This window comes from Dermacentor silvarum, chromosome 7, assembly GCF_013339745.2.
Source record: "Dermacentor silvarum isolate Dsil-2018 chromosome 7, BIME_Dsil_1.4, whole genome shotgun sequence".
Lineage (NCBI taxonomy): Eukaryota > Metazoa > Arthropoda > Arachnida > Ixodida > Ixodidae > Dermacentor > Dermacentor silvarum.
Window position 1 is genome coordinate 118,791,177 of NC_051160.1, and position 16,105 is coordinate 118,807,281.

The 16,105-nt window shown below is 44.3% G+C and overlaps 1 long non-coding RNA gene across 1 annotated transcript; it reads right to left on the reverse strand.

Annotated features, from left to right (window-relative positions):
- Positions 1-12,234: 12,234 nt before the first annotated feature.
- On the reverse strand, positions 12,235-15,681 carry LOC125946943 (uncharacterized). Its single transcript, XR_007468010.1, has 3 exons — positions 15,215-15,681; positions 14,231-14,369; positions 12,235-13,362 (listed from the first exon to the last, which is right to left on the reverse strand). It is a non-coding gene; the product is annotated as an uncharacterized LOC125946943 (long non-coding RNA).
- Positions 15,682-16,105: the final 424 nt, after the last annotated feature.

Below are 16,105 nucleotides of genomic sequence, written 5' to 3' on the forward strand. Positions count from 1 at the left end.
AGGACTACAACAACAATACAAGCACAAGCGGTAGGGACACCAGACGATATTATAGCGTTTCGTGTTTTTCACCCCTCCTCTTCTTTAGTTGTGTTCTTTGCTGTCAGCCTGTCACCGCCAAGACATAGATCGATTCCCATCGCAACTATGCCCTACCATCAGCGCCAGTGCTTCTAGGTCGTGGCACGCGAGTGCCCGATCTAGAGGTGCGTGCGGAAGGAAAGAGTGTGGACATGAATGTAGAGATAGCAGCGTCTCATGAATCACGAACCTCTATTACAGGGTGAAGCTGCTACTGGTTGCCGATGGATTTATGCTATGTAGGTGAAAATGTGACGTATATAACGAGTAGGCACGATTATATTTACAAAATATATGCAGAGAAGCCACAGCCAAGATGGCAGAATAACAACAACCATGGATGTGCTTTTCGATCGTCATCTTCGTCGTCCAGCTGAGCTCCTTCACAATGGAAGAATGATCTGTAACATATGACCCCGGCGGTTGGAGCGCCGTCTCGGTGCTTATAGAAGGAAAGGGCTGTAGGCTGAGACATACGGCTTGAGACGGGACACATGAACGACGTCGGTGGGGGGCACAGAAGATGACGAGTGACCCTACAATGGAGGCATCTCGTATGTGATCTCCGGAGATGGCGTAAAACCTTTTAGGAGTTCGGAGTAGCGGGAAAGAAGTTTGGAAGATGTGGCGGCAGGGCGTCCTAAGAAGGACCAAGGCGCCTGGTTTGATGTGAACGGTTGTGTTGTGGCTATCGCACCGGGCCTTTTGAGTCAGCTGCGATGCAGAGAGACACTGTCGGCTCGTCACAACAGCTGGTCACATAACATGGGACCCATGCGATTTGACGAGCCGTTTGAGCACGAGCAGCTGAGTCGCGGGCATATTCGGTAGAAGCTTGCGTAGCTGATGAATGTAGCGTCTCAAAGGGCAAACGTCGAAGATTCACCGCAATTGGGTGTATGAAACGAGCCGTTGATGGTGTAGGGACCCGTAAGGCATTCGCGTACGAGAGCGAAAGAGGTACGGCCCGCGATGTTCTCTAGGGATGAATCACCCACTGGATTTCCTCGCGAGTGACCTCTGCAAGGGAAGTTGTACTTGGGGATTCCGGTGGCTGGAGCTTCTTGGTTTCGTCCCGAAAAACCTGTCGTATAAGTTCGATGGGGGATTCCCTGCTATTTGGCGTTCATATAGTGTGGCAGCCGCTGCCTGAAGTGTGGGGAGGAAGCAAGTAAAGTTGGTGCTTTACTGCGGCGGCGGCGGCTGCGTGTGGTGTGGCTGCGCCTACCGGGCCTATGTCTTGACAGCGATCGGCGATGGCTGCAGAGTCTAGGCACGTCGAGTGCTGATAGCTTCATCTGCGTTGTGTTTTCGCCACTTAGTTCGCGTTAAAACGACAGGAAGCCCGAAGCGGAATTCCCTCGCTGTTCCGGCCGCTCTTCCTCACGCCAGACTTTTGACAGCGAGTGTCCGCGGTCCATCGAGTCAGATGTGTTCATTGTTTGCCTTTGCGCGCGTAACACCATGTTTGCAATTAGCGAATGTTCACAAGATTATACGATCAATAAAACTACTACCCCTACTTCATACAGCTGCCTAATAATTTGCTATCGCCATCAATGCTTCGCTTATCGAGCGAAAATTTGACTTTTCTTTTTATACAGCAGCTCAAGGCTACGGTTTATCGTTGTTACGGTCCATGACTTCCGGGGTTGAGCTCTCCCAAGACTCCAGCCAGCTGTACAAGCTTCCAAATGCACGTTTGCGCCGTTATGCGCTGTCGAGGTACTTGCCTGCTATCCAACGCAGTTATCCTGTTTGTTGTTTATCATCCTCATAATATGGGTCCCTGCAAGCTTCACTGTCTTATTCATGCTTTCATCTACGTAATGATTGCTCTTGAGAGGGCCTTTGACAAAGCTAAAGCTTACTAGGCTGAGGAAGAGGGAACTTGAAATAATCTCTGCCTTGCAGGAAAGCTTTGCCGAAAGCGAAGCATTTGTAGAGTTGCACTTGAAAGGTAATTCAGAGAGGCTTCCTATTTCCGTGTCCCAAATGCCTCAGTCTTGACCTGTACTTTAGCATGCTCGCTTTGATTGTGAGAAAAGTTACAGTATAAAAGCCTGACATTTGGTAAATGCTACATACCATGCAGCGTAGACAATTTTGCTGGTTATTCAACATTACTGATTATGTGCGCCACTAAACGTCACCTCAGCCATATAAGTATTATTCTAAGCCTAGTAAACCAAGTAATAAAATAAAAGTTGATTTCTTTCCTTCCTTACCCACAACCCTTATTAAAGGCGTATTCCAGATGTCGTTATAGCAACACAGATATCTAAAGGGATATCTGGGTTGCTATAACAACATCTAAAGGGATATAGGCGCTGTCTACTGTCTAAGGTGAGGTCCCGCTCCACCGTCAACTGGAACTGCCTCGTAGCACAAAACCGTTGGCACTTAAGGTCAACATGAAGAGAACAGGCATAAGTCTCGAGCCGAGAAACACAGAACGTTTCATTGGAAGGCGGTGAGGATAGGATCACTGGAGACACTGGGAGTGTCTCGTATGCCACTTCAGTCGCATGGGGCAACACATGGTAAATGCCTCTGTGACTGGAGGGGAGTTTTTTGGAGAACCACATCACTTTGGATCGAGTAGCAATGGAGCACAAGTGAACCGGGGAAAAAGTGAACTTCATGGTGTTGACGGTCGGTGATAAGCTTCTGACTGGTTTGCGACGCAAAGAGCGAAGTACCGAAAATTTCTCGCGCATGATCAGCCAGTCATGCGCGTACTCGAAATACGGCACCATAGAAGGGGCGAGGATGGTGTCAGATGGTAACGTAGATTCTCGGTCATGTAATAAATAAAAAGAACAATTACCAGCAGTGTCGTGCGGAGAGGAGTTATAGGCAAAGTTTACATGAGGTAAGGCAAGGCGGAGCAAGATGGAATCCTGCTCGCGCTGTAGTTGATCATCTTCACCACCCCGTAAAATGTCTACCGTCGGCTGCAACATGTCCCTTGGGAAAAGCTTCTAATGTTGCAACTTACTGATCGATCAAATCATTATTATAAAACGAAGGCTGGGTTGGCCTGAAAGAAAGCATTCCTCATTTGATAAATCAATCCAGGAAGAGCTTTCCGCCAGAGTAGTCGATCGACTGAACAATCCTTTATACCTCAACAACTCTATTTTTTTGTTTGTTCTTTATTTTTGCATTGGGAATTTGTTTTCTTTCTATTGCAGAATGGTGCATGAGTAATGGTCTCGCAAATATGCTGTAAAGGGCTTAAAGCTATCTTACGAGGCCGCATCTAATGATGTGTCTCCATTTTCTGAGTGTTTCATTATGAACACGGTCTATGTGTTCGATGTAATTTTATACTGCAAGTAAAGACAAAGAAGAAGCAAAACCGAGGGCCGGAAGCTTTGAGAAGTAATCATATAATGCAAAATAACAGCGATGCTGAGGAAAGCACAAGAGGCATTGATGTTTCTCTTTCTAAATTTATTTGTATAAATAATTATCAATGAGGGTTAAACTTGGGGTATGCTTCCAGTTATTAGCGAAGCATTAAATAGGTAAAAAAGAAGACACGTGAACTGCTCTATCTAAGAATTTTCGGCTGCGGCTGTCCTTCCATCGACTTCCTTCAGTATTTGCGTACACATGCGCGTAACATAGGCATGACAGTATATAGGAGCAAAAGCGCGTGTCTGAATAAGCCAGAAAAACACGTCGTGAACATCCTTCCATTCACACTTCTCCTCATGCCATCGAGAGGATGCTCCTCCAGGGCATCTCTGCTCAACTCTCCGAAACCTCCAAACACCGGCTGCCGCTCCTCTCGGCGAGGCGCTGGCGTCACTGGGGGCGGCAGCGGTCGAGCGGCTCGTTCCTGCTCCGCGCTTTGCCCTTCGGCTTTGGCGGTACATTCGTACGGCTTGAAAACGCGACTCCGTTGGTTGCGTCGGGATCACCGACACGGCTTGCGTGTGCGTTTGTTCCACTCGTCGTCGAAGGAGTGAGCGGTGAGCGCTGGCTTCTCGTGCCGCGCGTGCGTCTAGTTTCCGGAGGCGAAAACGACGCTACTTTGTGCCGGTCAGTTGGCCCCGGAAGAGAACGCGACCGGCACGCGACTGCGGCCGCTGGACAACGGAACGTGGGGAGGAGAGCGGAGTTCCCCGTCCTCGTTACATGTGGAGCCTACATGCATTTAGGCTTTCTTGCCGAGCACCTCTGTGGGGCAGGAAAATCGACGCCGGTGTGGGTTGCGACGGTAGCGTTTGTTTGTGATGTGCCCAGATTCAAGTGACCGTCGCGTGACAACCAAGTCGTAGTGTGATCGCCACAAGTGGCGGTTTATCTTTTGGGCAATCACGGCTTCACGGATTATTGCACTCCTCGCCTCCGCTGTGTTCGCCACCGATGCAGGTGAGTTGCCTTAAAACACTCACGCGTCCGACAGTGTCGACTTCGCGGGCTTAAATGTGCACTGCTTGGGGTGTTAACGATGTGGTGGAGTGTATCAAGAACGCTGAAATTATGGGACAAACAACGAAGTCTCAACGCTCTGCAAGGACTGTTGGTGAATGGTAAAGTGTAGTAATAACATTCAAATTCTTGAACAAACAACAAAGTCCCAACGCTGGTGTTTTGGTTACCATTCTAATAATCAATTCGTCCACCTTTTAGCAGTAGTTAACGTCGATCGAAGCGGACAGGTCGCCAATGGAAACTGAACCTGGCAACGTTCAACACACACACCCTCTCAAGTGAAGCTAGCTTAGCAGGACTATTTGAGGAATTATCAGGCATTGCCTGGGATATTATTGGCGTTAGTGAGGTTAGAAGACCTGGTGAGGCTTACACAGTGCTGACTAACGGCCACGTCCTCTGCTACAGAGGCCTTCCAGATAAGAGACAATCCGGGGTAGGATTTCTAGCCCATAACAACATAGCCGGCAACATTGATGAATTTTACAGCATTAATGAGAGGGTAGCAGTCGTCGTAATAATGCTGAATAGGAGGTACAAAAATGAAGGTAGTACAAGCCTACGTACGCCCCAACCTCCAGTCACGATGATGAACAAATAGAACAGTTTTATGAAGATGTTGAATTAGCAATGAGAAACTCAGTATACTGTAATCATGGGCGACTTCAATGCAAAAGTGGGGAAAAAGCAGGTTGGTGAGCAAGCAATTGGCAACTACGGCATCGATTTTAGGAATGCAAGAGGAGAGATGTTGGTAGAATTCGCGAAAAGGAATAGGCTCCGAATAATGAATACATTCTTCAGGAAGCGCACCAACAAGAAGTGGACCTGGAAAAGCCCTAATGGAGAAACAAGGAATGAAATATATTTCATACTCTCTGCCAATCCAAGTATAGTGCAGGATGTAGAAGTGTTAGGTAGGGTAAAGTGCAGTAAGAATAGGTTAGTGAGGTCTAAGATTTCTCTCAATTTGAAGAAAGAGTGAAATTAGTCAAGAGGGAACAGGCCAACCTAGACGCAGTAAGGGTAAAAGCAGACCAATTCAGGCTGGTGCTCGCAAACAAATATGCAGCTTTAGAACAGGAAGGTGGCGATAACATAGAGGTAATGAATGAAAGCGTAACAAGGCTGATCTCAGAAGGCGCAATTGAAGTGGGAGGTAAGGCACCAAGGCAACCAGTAGGTAAGCTCTCCCAAGAAAGAAAGACCTAATAAAGAAACGACAAAACATGAAAGTGTCCAACTCAAGAGATCAGATAGAATTCGCTGAACTGTCAGAACTGATCAACAAGAAGAAAGTAAAGGATATCCGAAATTATAACGTGGGAAAGATTGAGGAAGCCGTAAAATATGGACGCTGCATGAAATCAGTAAGAAGAAAGCTTGGCATAGGACAAGGCAAGACGTATGCACTGAAAGATAAGCATGGTAATATCATCAGCAATTTCGATGACATAGTAAAAGCAGCGGAAGAATTCTATACTGACCTGTACAGTTCCCAAAACAGCCAAGTTACTTCCCTTCAAAATAGTGATGAACCGGGTACAGAGTCTCCTTCTATAACTAGCGATGAAGTTAGAAAGTCCTTGAAAGACATGACCAGGGGAAAAGCTGCTGGAGAAGATGGAATAACAGTAAATTTAATCAAAGATGGAGGAGATATCATGCTTGAAAAGCGTGTAGCCCTTTATACTGAATGCCTCACAACTTCAAGTGTACCAGAGAGCTGGAAGAACACCAACATTATACTTATATATAAGAAGGATGACGTTAAAGAATTGAAGAATTACAGACCCATTAGCTTGCTTTCAGTATTGTATAAAATATTGACCAAGATAATTTCCAATAGAATCAGAGCAACACTTGACTTCAGCCAACCAAGAGAACAGGCTGGCTTCAGGAAGGGATATTCTACGATGGATCATATCCATGTCATCAATCAGGTAATCGAGAGTTATACGGAGTACAATCAACCTCTCCATATGGCTGTCATAGATTATGAAAAGGCATTTGATTCGGTAGAGATACCAGTAGTCATAGAGGCAATGCGTAATCAAGGAGTACTGGAGGCATGCGTAAATATCTTAGCAAATATCTACAAGCATTCCACAGCCACCTTGGCTCTCCACAAGAAAAGTAGAGTGTTACATATCAAGAAAGGGGTCAGGCAAGGAGACACAATCTCTCCAATGCTATTCACTGCATGCTTAGAAGAAGTGTTCAAGCTCTTAGACTGGGAAGACTTAGGAGTGAGGATCAACGGCGAATACCTCAGCAACCTTCGGTTTGCAGATGACATTGTCCTATTCAGCAACAATGGAGACGAATTACAACAAATGATTGAGGACCTTAATCGAGAAAGTGTAAGAATTGGGTTGAAGATGAATATGCAGAATATCAGATGCTCCGCCAGACATACCGTGTGAAAATTACATCGCTGTAAATTGTCCCTCAACAGTCTTCTTATCCCCAACAGACCAACATGAAGTGCAGAGCATAATTATGTGTATGAAAGATAATTCCGCCTCTGGCCCCGACGAAGTTAAACCAAAACCACTAAAAGAGGTAAGTGGTGTAGTTGCAGTCCCACTGGCACACATTTGCAACCTTATTATGACAACAGGCGAGTTTCCAGACAAAATGAAGCAAGCAAGAGTTTCTGCCCTTCATAAAGGAGGATCCTTAGACGACTTAAACAACTATATGCCGATTTCTATCCTCTCTATATTTTCAAAAATAGCAGAACACATTATTAACAAAAGAATAACAGGCTTTTTAAATACTCACAACATAATCACGAAGGAACAATAAGGCTTTTGTAAAAATAAGTCGGTGGAAACAGCCCTTCTTGGAATTAAAGAAGAAATTCTCGAAAACATAGAAAATAAACTATACACACTAGGTATCTTTTTAGACTTTAGGAAGGCGTTTGACTGCGTGCAACATGAACTCCTCTTGCATAAATTACCCTTTTACGGTATCCGAGGTATAGCACTTCATCTAATTCAAAGCTACTTAACATCTAGATCACAGTTCACAGTAATAAACAAAGTCGAATCGGAGATGGAAACTCTTAAATATGGAGTACCCCAGGGATTTATTCTCGGACCTGTACTATTTATACTCTATATAAATGATATTGTAAATATTAAAGGACGTAAAAAGATGGTGCTTTACGCAGATGATACAACTGTATTTTTCTCAGGAGTAGACGCACATGTAATATGCGCTGAAGCAAATAAATGGCTTAAAAATCTAAATAAGTGGTTAACATCAAATAAAATGCAACTAAATATAGAAAAACTAAGTATTTGTTGTTTAGGTCGAAAGGACCAACAAATGTACCAGCCTTACCTTTGGAATTTCAAGGAGTACCTATCCAACACACATCAGGTGTCGTGTTCTAAGAAAATTTATCATGGTCCCCTCAAGTGGATGCGTTAAGAACCGACGTATCTCGAGCCATTGGAATGTTAAATAAGCTAAGATTACTCCTCCCGCCTGAAGCAAAACGCAAAATCTACTATGCGCTTGTACACTCTCGTCTGATTTTCTGCTGCTTGGTATGGTCAACAACAACCGAGACAAACCTTAATTATCTTTTATCGTTGCAAAAGCGAGCTATACGAGCAATTGGAAACGTCCCCTACACGGAAAGCACTACATCGTACTTTACCAGATATAGCATACTTCAAATAAAACAATTGCTGAAACAAAAATTATCTCTGGAAGCCCTACGTCAATACCGAGAAAACAGAATAAATTTTCAAGAAACCTATCCAGTTAAGCAGTCCCCTTATGAACTACGACACAGCTTAATAGTTAAGACAAGATCACGCACAAATTATGGTTTACAGAGGCTATCGTCACTAATACCAGAACTCCTCAATAAGTATCCTGACATATTAAATCTAAGTAATTCTAGAGTTTCTCTAATTCAATTCAAGAAGCAAGTTAAAGCCCTATTACTATTTGAGCAGATGTGAGATGTTAGTCCCTGAACGAATTCTCGGTATTAATCTTGAGTATTGTGTTGTATTTCATTGTGTATTGTGTAGATTTATTTCATTGTGTGTGCATAAGTATTAGGTTTTGATTCTCGTTCCAAAAAAGGAACTGTATATTTCTCTGTATTTGCATTGTTGTTATTGTATTTGGGTCGGCCTATGATGTGTAATCAAAACAAGACTTGCTGCCTACGCTGTCAGGGTGGCACAACCTAGTCAGGCTCTCTCCGGGCCTTTTGTTGTGCCTCCTGAGCCAATTTGTATGAAAATTGTCTCGAATAAAAGAGAAAGAAAGAAAGAAAGAAAGACAAAGATAATGTTCAATAGCCTGACAAGGGAACAAGAATTCAAGATTGTCAGTCAGCCTCTAAAGTCTGTAAAGGAGTACGTTTATCTTGCTCATTTACTCACAGGGGACCCTGATCATGAGAAAGAAATTTACAGAAGAATAAAATTGAGTTGGAGTGTATGCGGCAGGCATTGCCAAATCCTGACTGGGAGATTACCACTGTCGTTGAAAAGAAAAGTGTACAATCATTGCATTCTACCGGTGCTAACATATGGGGCAGAAACTTGGAGGTTAACAAAGAAGCTCGAGAACAAGTTAAAGACCGCACAAAGAGCGATGGAACGAAAAATCTTATTAGTAACGTTAAGAGACAGGAAGAGAGTGGTGTGAATCAGAGAACAAACGGGGATAGCCGATATTCTAGTTGACATTAAGCGAAAGTAATCGAGGTAGGCAGGCCATGTAATGCGTAGGATGGATAACCGGTGGACCATTCGAGTTACAGAATGGATACCAAGAGAACGGGAGCGCAGTCGAGGGCGACAGAAAACTAGATGCAGTGATGAAGTTAGGAAATTTCCAGGCGCAAGTTGGAATACGCTAGCGCAAGACAGGGGTAATTGACGATCACAGGGAGAGGCCTTCGCCCTGCAGTGGACATAAATATAGGCTGATGATGATGATGATGAACGTCGATGCGGGTTGCCTATGAAGACGAAACACGGCGGGTTATACTTGACAGTTGCCAATATGAAATGCACCCTTGTTTACGGAACCTGAAAGGTATTAGTGAGAAACTGCGCTTAAAGGAGTAGTGGCACGCATGCGCTAACAGCGGATATGAGACAGGAAAATCAACTTAGTGGATCACTGCACAAATTACCCACTAACAAGAAATATAAACCTATTGCCAATGTCACAGAGATAACGTATTTGCGAAGGAGCAAGGAACAGTGTGAGGACGCAGCAAGGACGTCGTTCAGGCATTATATAAAAAAAAAAAAAACCTTACATCATTTTCCATATATGCACTGAGGGAACGAAAGCACTGTAAGGAAGTTCAGCCGCCGGGCGCGTCGGAATTTACCATGATCTGACCAGCTTGAAGTTAAAAAAAAAAAAAAAAAAAAGCTTCCTCGCTGCTCTTCACTGCTGCGATGAAATAGTCATTCTACCTTAGATTCAAACATCCCATGAATAAAAATCAATTTCCTCGTAGTTGAACGTCATTTGATCTCCGGGCGTAAAACACTGACCAATCGTTCTGTATGCGGAGCTGCGAGTGACACCAGCTAGTTCTACTTCGGCGGCGGCTGCGAGTGGCGCGGTTGAGCCGCCGCGTGCGCCCTATCTTGAAAGTTATCTGCAATCAGTGCAGAATCTAGGGGCTTCGAGGGCTGATAGCTCTGTGCGCGCTATGTTCTCGCCACATAGCTTGCGCTGAAGGGGAGAAGCAGTACGAAGGTCTGCTTTCGCAGCAATTTCCAAGAACCGCGGCAGAGTCGTGCAATAGCACTTGAGCAGCGCCTTCGTTCTTTATTAAACACGTTCTTTTCGCCTACATCAGGAAGCGCACGAGCGGAGCTGAAAGTGAATTGATTGCGTTCCAGCTTAACGCCCAGCCCACACGCGCACGCCAGATGTGTATGGTAGATATATATATATATATATATATATATATATATATATGCCGTCGAAGCAACTGGAGCGAATCCCCGGCTCGGGGCAAGAATAAACGAAGGAACACCGGCGGAAGGCAGGCATCGCAAGGCGTGTGGGAGGGTCAAGGGCTCTGTAAACTAATGGCCGAAAAGCAGGCATGTTTATTAAAATCACAGGGTCACGAAAAATAGAAAAGAACAAACAACGCTGGCAGGCGCGGAGCGGCTAGGAATCGAAGGGTCCTCCCCCCCTCCTCTCTACCCCCTGGCAGTGAGATGTGAAGCTAGAAGGAAGGCAGACAGTGTAGGGTGAAAGGTCGTGTACCAAGCGATATTGAAAGAAAGAAAGAAAGAAAGAAAGAAAGAAAGAAAGAAAGAAAGAAAGAAAGAAAGAAAGAAAGAAAGAAAGAAAGAAAGAAAGAAAGAAAGAAGAAAGAAGAAAGAAGCACGATTGGTGGATCAGATACTCGGTCAAATCCATCACGAACTGCCATGTCCTCCCGGCTGTGCAGCAGTCGGGTCTCGTTAAGTCCGAGATATTCGCTTCATATGAACGAGCGTCACATTTTGTAACACTACAAGGCTCACTGTACACGCAGTCGGGGTGACGTCGCGTCCGTGGTCTGCCATTTTGTAGCTCTTCGTGATTCCCTGGAGTGTGAATACAACAAAAGCGTTTGAAGTACGACCATGAGCTATGACGATAGAAATTATGAGAGTGTATTGATAGGGAAAAGGGCAATGAAGTGGTATGTTGTTGCGCAGTATTCTTATCGCTGTTAGGGAGCTACAGTAGACGAAACCCACGACATGTGACAACAGGGGAAACGCCTGCACATTGTACCTCGTTTTTGTGTTGGTGTAGACGGGCAGACGACGATGCAGCATAACCCATTGGACCACACATCTCCAGCGAACGTTCAAAGGACATGCAACAACGGATATTTTGACGTCCGTCGGATATCCCCAGAAGTCCCAATGATGTACTACGGATGTCCGTAGGATCGTCCGACGCAAAGAAAATGCACATCCAAAAAACGTCCATCGTACATCAAAATCGGATATTCGGATGTCCACAGGATATTTGAAAATAAGCTTTTCCTATACAAAACGTCCAGTGGATGTCTTAAATAGTATACCTTTAGGACACTGTGAAGTGCAGGATGTCCACTGGATGTTTAGATGCGAACATTTGTAAAGCAAAAGGACCAGTGGATGTCCGAAGGACTATATTTTCAATTGCAGGATGTCCACTGGACGTTTGGAGGCACATTCCTTTTAAATCCTTAGGGAAGCTTTGTGCAACCTATACCTGTAATTTATGAATATCCTTGACTAAAGTACAGAAAGAAGCCACACTAATGTGAGTAGTGGGGCTTTATTACCCTGTGTATACGCAGAACTGAAAAGCAAGGCTCGTCATCAGCCTTCCGTGCTTCATCAGGAGGGCCCACAGCATGAACTGTACCACATGGCTTAGCAAAGGACCAAGTCTAGTGCACTGAACTGGGAAGAGAACTTTTACCAAAGGATACAAGGCAGTACAAAAGAAATAAACTAACCATATCTGGGTGCCTGTGTATTTCGGGAAAGCTGAAACTTTACGTTATAGAACAACAGCCACTAAGCCAGCCATGCGAAAATACCATGCATACGCTAAAATCATAGTACTTCACAAACCACGGCAAGAGCTTTGTTAATATGTCCTGCACATTAAGAAAGCTCAATGCATAATCAACAAGACAAATCTTGTTAAAATATTTTATTGCAACACAACATCAAAATATTTGAGCACAGTAGACTAACAGTGCAAAATAGTTTGCCAATATTGTTACAAAACCCATATAAAATGACTAAAAATGCTGCTTCAAGCTGTCATTACATAAACGTGATGAAAAAAATAAACAGGTGCAGCTCAAACAACACAAGCGGCCATGCTACTTATTAGGTCACCACGCCATTTTTTGTACATAAAACATGACGTTAACAGCGGAATTTGCAAACGAAATTACTAAGAAAACTACTATACAGCACCGAACACTTTTCAGGCTGAGAAGAATACAAGGCAAATGTAATTAAATGTGTACTTAATCAACTGAGACACATCACAATAGTGTTAGTACTCTGCAAAACACAACTGAAAATGTCCAACAGCAACACAAAAATTGCAATGCAAGTAACTAAAAAAGCAGATGGGATAATCAAGACTCAATTTTAGAAATGCTTAAAGGCAACCACCACTAAGCACACTAATCAACATGAGTAAAATGTGTGTTGAAAAACTGCTGAGGGAACTACTGAACATCAATAACAACAAAGACTAAAAGAGTAAGAATTAACCAGGCTGAACGACCCGAGGATTAAATCTATATGGAGAGAATGAATGTGCTTTTTGAATAATGAGCTCCCAAGTGAAAGACAAAGCTAAGAGTTCCCAGAAATGAACCTCTTATCAAGAAACAAAGTATTTCCTAAATAATGAGCACTGAGTGGACACATTGCTTCACTTAACACATAGAAAAAAGAGAAACAAACATACAAATTAGTATCTTAATTTGTCCATCAAAATCAGCTGTTGACAACAAAATCACCTGTTGACTAGAACTGCTACTGATCAGAACCTGCCATAATGAAAAATGAAGTGGAAAGCCCACACAAGTGAATCTCATACCGAACGTGAACATGCTTCCTGGATAGTGAGCATTGATCACACACATTGCTTAACACATATGCTAAAATAAGAAGAGAAAAAGTAACAATACTGCTGTGAAGGTACTATTTAGCTACTTGGTAGCTGCTGTAATCGGGCACACGAATGCCATGGCACTGGCATGGGATTGGAGTGCAGCGGGCAAGGAGGGTACTCATTCAGCATCTGATGGGAAGGCAAGAAAGAAATCCATTTTTACTAGCTGCCAGCATACAACATTCAGGAAAACAACTGCACCTATCACATGTTATTTCGTTGCTCTTGGTCGTGTTGCATCTGCTCCTATGAGTTAGCACCTAAAAGCATAGACTCATTCATGGCCATTAAGAACTCCAAAAAATTCACAAGGCAATGAAAGCCTGTGAAGTGATACACATAATTATAGTGCAAGTCCCAGCTGCAAGGAGCATCAATGTACTATCGACCACGAAATTTACAGACCACGGGATCTCAGAAAACGCTAAATATCCGAGCAGCCCTTAAAAGCCAGTAAAACCGTACATCACAATGTTGTTCGCATATACAAGTAGAAGCTGGAAATAGGAATACCATGCTGCGTTTTGAGGCTGCCGAGATATCAGCCTTTTGTCAGATCTCTTGGTCCGTAAACATTTTTGGTTGAGAGTACACTGTATTCAAGGCCATGCTGCCAATGCTGCTGATTACTCGGCACACACCCCACCCAATCTTCCCGGTATACCCCCACCTTATTCGAAACCCTATATATGGTAGATATTAAAATTCTCCCCAGCAAGAGCAACATACACTATCACATGACCAAGGCAAAGAAAATTGTGCGAACAAAGCTGCAGGCCGGGCAGGAGGTCCACACCAGCTATCACCTGTACTTTGAACTGTCCCCACTTCCCACAGAATAAAACATGTCCAAAGAACAAGTAAGAGATTATTTTAAATTCAAGGCACCGAAGGACTTGAACCGTGGCACAAAATTCTCAGAGTTAAAGGTTGCTCTTTTACTCTTGTGAGAAGCAGATGAAGACAATTGCAATAATAGTTCCATTCAAAAACATACCTTCATTTGAGTCCTCAACAGACGTTGCAGGCTTCTTGTGTTTGAGGGTGCCTGATGCCCTTTCCGGTGCATGTCTGAGCCATGATTTGATGGCATCTTCAACATTTGTTGTGCTTCCTTGGGGAAACTGTTGCAGCAGCTGAAATCAACCCACATATATTGTTAGTGTAGTAACTAGATTTTCATCAATAGCGACCAGATTTTCTTCAATAGCAAGCATTGACAAACCCCAATGCATCTTGTAAAGACCACAGGACAAATTGTTTTCATCTGTACTCATGTAACAGTATGTACCGAATGTCACATAGCTAAGGAAATCTCAGATATCTCCATCAGCACTCAACATTTGCATAGATATTGAATTGATGGTACATTTTGTTTACCCTAATTTGTGTGCGGTATGAACCAAACAAATTGACATAAATCGCTCCCTACTGCTGGACTGCTATTTCTGAAATACATATTTGGAGGCAATGCTGCTATGAAAAAGCACATGCCAAGTCGTGTTTGCAGTTGCTGTAGCGTGGATCTCAGACATGACATAGCAATTGAAGCAAACTCGCGGAATAATGCAAGCAATTAGCACAAATGCACTCAAGAGGAATAATAAAGATTCATTGCGAAATCGGCGCGCTGATGCTCGCCGCAGTACACTGCATCGCAAATGACAGCTTCATGCAGTTTCTCTCGGAACATCGCGGGAAACTTCGGCTACATGCTTTGGCGGTTGCTCTTCTGGACGTTCGTCCTCCAGCGGGTGCTCGCTTGCGCACTCAAGAAGTGACAAAGATTTCTTCGTCGACGCCTTTTCGGAGACGTACAGTCCTACAGGACGCGACACACTTCGTGTCGAAACGCGTAGCGCAGGCGGCGCGAGATAGCGCGAGACAAAGGCAAACGGAAGCTACCAAGCGCTTCCTAACACGCCTAATGGCGGTACGTCCCGTTATCAAAGAAAATCGAAGGTGACAAATGAATACTCACAGCTTTGCAGGAGAGCTCTTCACACACCACCGAACGGCACCACAGAACACCTGTTACAACGCCAACGTACACAGCGGCAAAATTACAACCACAGCTACAAAACTGCACATAAAGGCACCACGTGCCTTCTGTATGGCGGCTGGATCAACGCGAGGCTGTGAGCAGTGCGAGGCGCACAACGAGGGGAGAGGGGTACGAAGGTGGCGAGGCGCTAGTCGGGTAGTCCCCCTCCTCGCTGCTCGCCCTCTCAGTTCGCTCTTTGTAATCGCGGCGGTCCTCGCGGTGAGCAGCACCGCGAATGTCATGACGCCAGCGGAAGCACAAAAAGAAAAAAAATCAAGAAACCAAATGACGACGCCGGCGCGCGTTCGAGGCGCGGATATAGTGAACTAGAAGATTCTAGTACACTGTAGCGCGGACATCCTCGCCGGCTGGCTGGCTCGGCAAAATATGGTTATCGTTTAGTTTTATTCAGGGGGCTTGGAGGCAGGCCGCTGTACGCCCTCCGCAGCTGTTCATTACGTAATATGGCCAAAGCATGATAAAACGGTATCCGCGTAATGTTCATTAGCTGGTGATTTGGGTTCATAATTCCTTTTCGCCCAGGAAACATCGAGAGGAAACTTTAGTTATGGAAGAATTATTTGTACTTAATAATTTTGTTGTCTTCTTTGCCCATAGAAGTCCACTTAATAGTAAAGCACCATGCCCACGTACATGCGATGTTAGCAATATGTTCACAGCATATCATCGTTGAAAATCTAATGAAAAATAGTCGCACTAACGTACATTATTTGTTGAAAAGATTCCTACATTCAAAGGTCGACCAAGGGATAACATGCACTGGACGTTTCCCGCATCCAAAGGGGAACATCCAGAGGACCTCTACAG